We start from the raw sequence: 10354 nt of genomic DNA on the forward strand, positions 1-10354 counted from the left end.
CAGGAATGTGGAAGTGTTTTCTTACCACTCTAAATTTTAAAAACATTGTTTGAGCCAAAACCATTTCATTTTTATAAAATTTGAAATTATTTTTATATAAAACTTTTAACATTGAAATAGAAGGAAGGTCATTTCACCACAAGAAGGTGTTTTGAAACAAAAGATTTTTTATAACTTTTTTCTAAAATAAAATATCAAAATTGACACAATTGCACAAAAACTTTTGATTATATCAAAAGCAGCACTCTGATAGGGAAATGAGCTGTATTTATCAGTTCATAAGATTTAAGTTTTGAAAACTTGACTAAACCTGATTTCATTAAGAACACTTGAAAATCTCCAATGCCACTTTCCTTATCTTTGTCAACTGAGCATTTGCTGCATTTGACAGCACTCACAATGTTGGAAGAGGGAGGAAGGGAAAGCCAGTGATGGTTCAGGAGAGGGGAGAGGCTGCATGACTGGAAGTGGGAAGGGAAGTAGGGCTGATGTTCCTGACTAGATGTCAGAAAGTGGGAGTGTGGGGGGAGGGAAGACTGATGATGAATGAGAGGTGAAGCATCCAAAAGATATGTTATGTAGTTTCCAGTTATGAATAAAATCCAGGGAATCCCTGTCAGAGCCACCTGGGCCCCCTTCACTGTGAAACTTAAAAATTTTAAGACTAATGACTTGGGTAAAGGGGTGTAGTCACAGCTGTCTGTCTCAGACAGCCACAGAACACATAATCAACACTGTACAAGGTGCTTTAACCAGTAAGGACATGGTCTGGGACCCAAGGAGTTCAGTCTCCAGTCAGGATTATTGCTACAATGGTCCTTGAGGCTAGTGCCATGTATGAGTTCAGCTAGTCCACACTGCACTTTGAAGAGGCCAGACCTGGCCCTGCAGGGAGGAGAAGCAGTTGCGCTGGCCATCGGCACTTATGCTGGTGCTTCCTAAATTTTCTTTAAAACTGTCACTCTAGAAGCATCAGAGTAACTTGATTAAAATATATCACATTAGTCCATAAAACAAAACTCTGAGATGGGAGGCCCCTGTCCAAAGCCAAGAGCTGCTGATGGAAGTCATGGTGCTTTGCAAGGGCTGGGGACACATGAGAGGCTGAGCCATTCAGGTCATGGGTGACAGGTACTGCAGTGCTGAACTAGGGCAGACCCATCACTTCTGAAGGAAGGGTCATGCCTGGTGTTGGGGGATGCTCACAATGTTGTCCTATGCCCTTCACAAAGCAGGTTCTTGTTTTGGCTTCTTTGGAAGAGGAGACAAGGGCAGAAGCACACACCCTGGGCCGTATTTGCTCAGTGCTTTGCTGGACTTGGGGTTTAGAGGCACTGGTGTTATAGGCTGATGGGAGACCTGAAGCCAATACATTTGCTCAGTATCCCTGCTGAGCAACAGGCTCTCCAACACAGGATGCAGCGGTGAAAACAGATTCAGGCTGAGGACAGTGACCCTAGTCCCAGTCTCTTCTTTCCATTTTCTCTGTGAGCAGCTTCCTAGAGTCCCACTGCCATGCTACGTACATAACAGAAGGATCGTGCTGGTGGCAAAGATAGGGCTAAGGAGAGATGGCAGGCAGCATCCCCCAGCTCTGCCACCCCTCCCTCTTACAGCCTCGATTCCTCAAGGATCATTGGAGCAGTGGAGCCCTCAGGTACTTCTTCCTGCAAGTCAGAGAAAGGAGCATTGTCAGAGCACCAGGTGGCCAGGGCTGGGCTTTGAGAGAGCCCACAGGGCCCAAAGAGCAGCAATTCACAGAGCACAGCCGCCCCCACACCCTAAGGAAAGGGCCCAAAGATGAATAACTACCACCATCCTCAGAGAGCTCAGCTCTGGGACTGCACTTGGTTCCCCCGCCCCAACAACACCCCTGCTCAGGTTGAGCTTTTATTCAAACAGCAAGGCACCACTGAGAACAGTCCAGCTCAGTCCTCTTTGTAACCACCCTTCAGGTACTTGAAGGCTGTTACTGAATCCCCACCTCAGTCTTCTCTTCTCCAGACAAAATAACCCCAGTTCCCTCAGCCTCTCCTCGACCCTTAACTATTTTCACTGGATTCCAATTTGTCTACATCCTTTCTATAGCGGGGAGCCCAAAATTGGACAGAGTGCTCCAGATGTGGCCTCACCAGTGCCAAATAGAGGGGAATAATCACTTCCCTCGATCTGCTGGCAATGTTCTTACTAATGTAGGATCTATAGTATAGTATGTGTGTATGCTGGGCTGTTGGGGGGGGCATAGAGCATGTTGGGGGGCTGTAGGAGCAGGGTATGGGTGTGTGGCATTTGTGGGGTGTGGGGTGCTCCCTCCTTGGTGCAGCAGCAGCAGGCAGGAACACTCAGGGCACTCATGTCCCATGGGGTACAGCTCTGGCCATTGCTGCACAATCCCAGTGAGGAGCACAGCCCTCACCAGGCCACCTCTATCCCCAGCACTCCCTGCTGCACAAGTGCACCTTGCACTCGCGTGTCACTAGAAGGAAGCCCCATGTGCTGGAGCCAGCTGCCTTTGCCACTCCCTGCCGTGCAGGTCTCAGGACTCCACTGGAAGTGGAGGGGAGGAGTCCTGCCCCAGCTTTCCTGCGGAGTCCTGGGACCTGCACAGCAGGCAGCGGCAAAAACAGCCAGCTCCAGCATGTGGGGCTTCCCTCCAGTGGCATGCAAGTGCAGGGGCTGCACGTCCATGGCAGGGAGCACTGGTGGGGCTATGCTGCTCATCACAATGTGCGGCACTGGCTGGAACCGCACACCACTGGACATAAGTGGCCCGAGCACCCCTGCCTCCTCCTGCTGCTGCTGCTGCCGCCACTACCTGCCAGGGCTGCATGCAATGGAGGGAGTGTCGGGGTGGGGGGTGTCCCCACACCCTATCCATCCTCCCTCACACCCAAGTTCCATGCTGCTACCACCCCCCTGGGTGAGGGCTCCATGCTGATGCCAGCCCCAGCCCCACACTCTGTGCTCCCACCAAGCTGCAGCTCCCCCCTCCACTCCCGCCCCTGCCCCTGCCCTACCTGGTATCTGAAGCAAGTAGGATGCCAGGGAAGCCAAGCAGGTCCCCAGGGGCAGCTGCAGCAGTGGCAGCAGCAGCCCCACCCAGAAGCTGCATGCTGGCCAGGCCCTTTCACCCATGAGGGTGGGAGTAAGGCTCAACAGGGAATGTTGGGGGGGGGTGGTAAATATGTGGGTGCCTCACTTCCACCTTTGTGGAAGGAAGGGTTGGGCAGGGTACAATTAGTTGGTGGGCATTGCAGGCTGGATGAAAGTGCCTGGTGTACCAGATCCAGCCTGTGGGCCATATTTTGCCTGTCCCTGATCTATACACTCTGTAGGATTTACAGAGAGGAAAAAAAAATGTAGGCAGATACAACTTTCCTGCCTATGAGAGGGAGGAGGCTGTGAAATCATTTCCCCAAGAGAAAAGCACAGAGACCCAAGACAACTGTATGCAGCCTGGAGTAAGATCCTACACTGGTCCCAGGATTAGATGGGACAGGATTAACCACAGCATTTTCAGCTTGGGTTGCACTGATGCCATTTAGAGACCAATAACTTGTCCCTAGGCTTCCTGTTGATCCATGGCAGTCTTTCAACCCCCACATTCCAAGGTAGCTGAAAAAGAAGAGCTGGTACCCTCTCCTACAGTGAATCTCTGCTGCCTGCATTTATAGTGCCAGCCCTTCTGTTACAATAAGACCCAATAGTCACTCTTCTGTGAAGTCAAACAATCTCAGTAACAGGCCCGAGCTCTGAGCAAAATAGAACCAGAGAATGGGCACTATTTAACTCACTGGTACTCAGGCCTGTGCAAACTCCCTAGTACAGTTAGGTTCCATTTCCTGCAGCTGATCAGGCTGCAAAAAGGACTACTTCTATGTCGCATGATCACAGAAATCCAGGTGCAGATGTCACCATCCTAAACTAGACCTGGCTTGCAGGGTAACATGCTGCATGGAGACAAAAGTACTGCATCTTTCCCAAATACACTAAGGACCTCAAATATCCCCAAAGTACCAGAGAGAACAGTCCACAGAGTCCCCCCTGGCCTTTCCACAGAGAGTTTTTCTGGGCAGCCCTTTGCTAACTGCCAGGAGAGGGCAGGGCTCCAGAGAAGAGGGACAGGCACCTGCTCACTGCAGCCCTCAAGAGAGGGCTTGGACCACCTCTCTCTCACTGCATGTTCTCCTATCAGGAGTATTCAGTAAGCTAGTTTGCTAAAGGCAGAAGTATCAACAGAAGAAATCAGAGATGAACTACCTTGTGAGTCCTTTATCACAGCTTTGCCAGCAAGTCCACCAAGAGATCCCTCAGATTTCTTTCAAAGGACTCCTCTCTGTGCCATTTAAGCTAGGCCCTAAAGAGTTCACCAAGCCAAACAAATCAGAGTTAGTTTGTTTGAACTAGTTATCAGAAAAACGTTCTTAGTGTTAGAACAGAGGCAGTGGAATAAACTGCCTATGGAAGTATGGAATCTCCTTCATTGGAGGTTTTCAAGAAAAGGCTGGATGAGCATTGGTCCAGTATAGATTAAGAGTAGCGATGCCTGGAGTGTGCTGGGAGGAGTAACAGCTGATAAGCCCAGGAGATCCCCAGGCAAAGTGTAAGAAGCAGCTACAGGGCACAAGCAATAAGCAAGGTAAAGGAATGAAGTGGTATCATTCTAAGCTTCCTTTCCCTGCAGTTCCCTTTCTCCGCAGCTCAGGAACCAGGAAAAGAGCTCTTCAGCCCAGAGCAGATGGAAATTGGAGGGGACCGTGCTCAGCAGCAGTAGAATGAAGTAGAGCTCCGTAACAAGTTTAGGCAAGAAGATTTAAAAGGAGCTGAGAAAAATTGATGGAGGGATAGGATGACAGAACAGGGAGTTCTGGCTCTCCAGTCAGGGTGTGTGATGCATGAAGTTGTGTTTGTGGCCTCCAGGCTGCAGTGCAAAGTGCAGTGCCTGCTTCTGGGCTTTGCTGGTCACCATGTGAGCCAAAAAGGATGTTTCCATTTCTGCTTGCTACTGGGGTCTGGGTTGGCTTTTTTCCCCCCCCCCCCACCTTCCTCAGAAGCACTGGGTGTTAGCCACAGCCAAGAATAGGGATTTTGACTCAGGTATGCTGATGCTCCTGCTGGAAATTCAGAACACCCAGAGGTTCCTGCCTTCCTGCCCAAGGGGTCTTTGGTCCTTCACCCAGGATCAGACCAGTCACTGTATTAGGATAGATTAGAACAGATTGGCATGGTCCCTTCCTTGGATGTCCTTAACAAGTTTAACGAACTACTTCCTGCAGCCCAAAAGATCTTACAAAGTTAAACAGAAGTATCCCTGGGGAAGAAAAAGGTCAGGGGACCTCCTAACAGGCTGTTCAGATGTCAGTAGCTAGACTGAGTGACCCTTTCCCCAGCCATGAAGAGAGAACATGAAGGGAGAGCAGACCTAGGTAAGTTGAGAGGACGAGAGGCTGGGCCTGAGAGCCTGGCTGGAACAAGACCCAGGAGGCTTTTGGTGATTTTAAGTTAGATCTTCAGATGCCAGTACAGTTTCCCCACCCATCATACCTTCATGCCCCACTTACCTTTCACCTCCATTTCAGCTACAGGAACAAAGGTTAATAAACCTGCAAGTTCACACAGTGAATCAGCTTTGGGGAACAAAAGCATTGCACACCAGGAGCAAGCAGTAGGGGCAATACATAAAGACACAGGCATTGGGAACAAGGCAAGAAAGCTGACTGCCTGAGGTAGGAAAGGATGGTTGCTTGCCACAACTCTGAAGTTCAACAGAGCAAAGTATCTTGATATCTCCAAAGAGATAGCAGGCTGGACACGTTCCTCCCTCAGATGTGATCTATACCCCATTTAACACAATTCCAGGAGTTTTGCTAGCTACAGATTTTTGCCAGAGGCAACTGAAGCTGTGATGTGCTGGTAAGTCAGAGAAACTGGAATCAGTACTCTCCACTAGACCTGGAGATAAGCAGCTCATTGGAGCAAAAGAGGCAACAGACTTTTGGCTAGCACTGCATCAGAGATGCTTACAAGCCAAAACACTTGCACACCTGACCCATTCACGTGACAACACAAGCATTGTCACTAACAAGCCACTAAAGCAAGATTCTGTCTGGCAGTGTAAATGAGACCAGCACTATCGTTCCCGAGACATGGCACCCAACACAGGATCTGAAGGCACGATAATGGTGCATCTTCTCTGCCAGAGAGAACCATTCTTTAACCAAACCCTCAAATGTGGCTGGGTTTGTATTCTTTACACTAGTGATTCTCAACGGTTTTAAGACTCAAGTGTTTGTATTCTTTAAACTAGTGATTCTCAACGGTTTTAAGACTCAAGGCACCCCTTGTTAGATTCAAGGCCCTCCATGGAAAATACCAGCTCTTAGCTTTCACTTGTTACATAAACAAATGATAAAGCCATTCTGTTGCAAAGAACTCAGAAAGACCACGATAGGTCAGAATGCTTTTGACACTGGATTCTTATTTGAAACCTCTAGGTTTATCTTGTGAATAATGCATAGGTGTTTTCAGTAGTAATACTGTATGGCTCCCTTAAAATGATCTCATGGTACTCTGGGGTGCCACAGTACCATGGCTGAAAGTAACTGCTTTCAATGCCCAAATTCAGGGAATACCGACATTAGGATTTCCTCACAGCACCGCTGATTCACATGCATTGCATTCATAGTATTTCCAAGTATAATATAACATTTCCTGCACAAATCTAGTATTACAAGAGAAAGCAGAATCAAGGTAAAAAAAAAAAAATCTCAACTCCAGCCCTGTACACTGCTTTAAAATACAGTCTCTTGATATCCTAAGGAGCTATATAATATAAATCAAGATGAAGTTTGTTAAAATCCCAAGTATAAACCAATTTTAAGGAATGTGAAGTACATTCATTGAAAGGTATTCTATATTTGGTTTAAAACAATCTCTACTGGAAAAGCCAAGGTGGAACAAAATCAGCTCTGCCATCTTGGAATCATGCACACACTCTGAAATGAGTTTTTGTTGTTCATTTAACTACAACAAAACCTTTTTCTGAATACATCTTTAAAAGGCTTTCTGGAAAAATTATTGCTGAGCTGAGACTAAGCATAAAACATGCCACCTACCACCTACACGGACATTGATCGTGTCAGAAAGCAGGCATAAGATAGCAAGCAAGCTACAAAGGAAAGAAGAAGAATGGATGCAGGATGTTAAACTCAGTTACATGCTCTGTGCTACTGGCACTCACTGTATAATGCAGTGTGTGGACGTAGTTTAAATGTCTATGGAATTAGCAGGCATGACCTCGTGATAGTTTTGGATTGCATTTGCTTTCAAACTACATTTAAGAGAGAAGAGGGAATTTGGTCTAGATGGCCCTAGAACAGCAGATTATAGAAAGTTAACCCAACAGGACATTTCAGATCCTACTTGATGCAATGAGTGATAGCACTGAGAGAACTGATTGGACTGGAGAGTTAGACTAGAAGGTAAGGTGTCTAACACAGCCATAAAAGCAGTTTAACTCCCACTGAAACATCACAATGTTAATTGCAAAAGTTATTTTACTACTACCATTTATCTGAAGAGTACTTCCTACGAGATGACTCCTTCTCCTTCCCATACAGGGAAAACAAACCTGCTTGGCTAAGCCTATACCCTGGACTGGGGGAAGCACATCCCAAAATGAGGGGCCCTTCCAGAGAACACAGTCCAGTACCATTGTTACCCCTTGCCCACAGGCAACACAGATTTGCCCTAGGTTGCTGAGGGCAGCACAGAAGCCCACGGAAGCTTCCTTGACTAGTAAGTGATGAGCAAGATGGAAGGGGTACAGTATAACCCTGAGTCCAAGGACACTTTGCTTAGCTGGCAGTTTAAAATAGCACACCTTTCTGCTTCCAGAAGGAGCCCATTTCCTCTGGTCTCTCTGAGGCACTAACACAAACCTCCCCTCGCAGCTCATGTTGCACTCCCTGCCCAGAGCAGAACCACAGTTTCATGCAGGCACTTCTTGACGGCTTCGGTCCAAACACATGATTACAGTATGTGGTACCAACAAGATGTTCTGCACTTTATTTAGCCACTTAACTGCTGTTCCTTTGTGGCCCTATGGAAAGTATCAAAGTTCTGAAGAACATCACAAATCTAACTCCACACCCTCTTCTAGGCTGTGCTTCGGGACAGCAGACACCAGGCTGCAGGCCCTCTAATCCCAATTCCATTTAAAATCCCAGCCCCAGAACCTTTTGCAAACTCTCCAAATGCAGCAGTTCACCACTTGTGTGATGCAAATACAACTGGGTTCAGCACATGGGAATAGCTCCAAAGAAAACTGGTGCACCAGCCTCTCACCCACTCCCTGGAAGGGTTTCTCAAGCCAAATCGCACTGCCAGCAAGGAGGACCAGGCACTTGACATTTTAGGAGCAGTGGGGGCCAAGCTTTTGGGCAAACAAGCCACAAATCAGTCCCAAATTTTCCCCAGGTGCCACTCAACCCCTTCCCCATCTGCTGATCTAATTTCCGCTATGTGCTAGGAATGAGGCCTAAGGTGGGAAGACACTGCATTGCTAGCACCACTATACTACATAACAGTGTCTGAGACTTGCCCAAGTACTGCCTTTACCACTCCCCACCCCCACACTTTTTTTTGTTGTTGTTTTGTTTTTTAAATCAAAACAGGTCAGAGAATAGGCAGCAGTTGTCCTGAGTCTCAGGTTGTCTCCATTTCAGTCGTGAGGTGTAACTACAGTACTGGTAGGTAGATCCATGCAAACATTAATCTAGATCAAAAATGTCAACTCAGCCCTGCAGGCTGTATGACTGGCATGGAACCAGTCCATGAGCCAAATGAATGGCACAGGGCCAGCCCCACAGGCCAGATCAGGCCCACAGCACTTGCTCTGTCCAATCCAGGATCACACCACAAGCCCCAGCCAGTCCAGGACCCATGCTTCACATGGAGCCCACAGCAGACTGGCTGAAGTGGGTGCCGCATGCAGCATATGTCCTAGACACTGGATCTGACAAGCAGGAGCATGGGCACCCAGACTGGCCCTTTGTGCATGCCACATGTAGGGGCTGCACATGGGGCTAGTCCAGCATGCACCATCTGTGGATCAACTCAAGACCACGGAGTAGCACCAGGGGCCACGTGACGGAGCTCCATGGGCTGGATCTGGGCCATGGGCTGGATCTGGGCCATGGGCTGGATCGTTGACATGCCTGATCTAGATAGCTTGGGTGCTGGTAACTTTTAATCAATGAAGCCACCAAGTCAGTCCCAGGTGTCAAAGTGAGCTCATACAAGCCATGCTGAAACCTGCATCACCACAACTTCATTGATATCAGTACCCAAGGTAGCTAGGTCAGTCAGCTCAGATATGCCCACCCATGCTGTGATCACACAGCATAGACATACCTCACAAGATCTCAGTTCAAAAGGCCTGTCTTTCCATGCCCACATGTGCCCTCTGCACACACTCACACAGCCAGGAGCATGCTCTGTTTGTGCTCTACTATGATGCACTGTGCACTACTATGATAGCAACAGACAAACCTAAGACTGGTGTTGCCATCACACTATTCTCAGTCCTGAATAGCAGCCCTTGCCTACTGGGCAAGCCTTGAATGCATGCCTATACATGCATTAGAGGGCAAGCCTTGAAACATCTAGAGCAGGGTGGGTAGCTTTGGAGGGCAGCCAGTCGGAGCAAAGTGAAAGGCTGAATAAGCAGGGAGCAACAAAGCATTAAATACGCCAAGCAGCAGCTGAGGAGTCAGCTCAAGCACAGTCTAGATTTAGAGACTTAACAGCAGAGCACTGCACAATTTACACTCACCCTCATACCAAAAGGCACCAACCCAATGGCTCAGTTATTGCCAAAGGATTTCATACTCTCTACGTTGCCAGGGCAGCTCTCTCACACAATTCCAGACAGCAGCTCCGACTAAGGGAGGCTGGGATGTAAATTTAATAACTGTTACAGCCCCGTTTCTAAAAACATCTATTCTTCCCTTCCCTGATGTATTTACTCAGTTGAATGCTCTTTCCGCTGCCTTTCCTTTCCACCCTACCCCCACTAACTCCAGCCCAAATAAGCTAGCAGCATCAACTCTCATTTTTCTCATGGTCCCACAAATTCATCCCCTTCTGTTTGCTCCTCCTCCCCACCCTATGACCCAGACAGGCCATGGTCAGCCCATCTGTACCTCAAGATCCCCACTCTCTCTGCTTGCTGCTGCCGTTTCTTGAGTCAGTCCTGCAAGTGCCATTGATTTGGTGCCAGTGCCACCCTGCGAGTGATTAGACAAGCAGATTAGTGCGATTCTCCTACCTTGTGTGTGCGAGCTAGTAAGCA

Source organism: Alligator sinensis, unplaced genomic scaffold, assembly GCF_000455745.1.
Source record: "Alligator sinensis unplaced genomic scaffold, ASM45574v1 scaffold280_1, whole genome shotgun sequence".
NCBI classification, from domain to species: domain Eukaryota; kingdom Metazoa; phylum Chordata; order Crocodylia; family Alligatoridae; genus Alligator; species Alligator sinensis.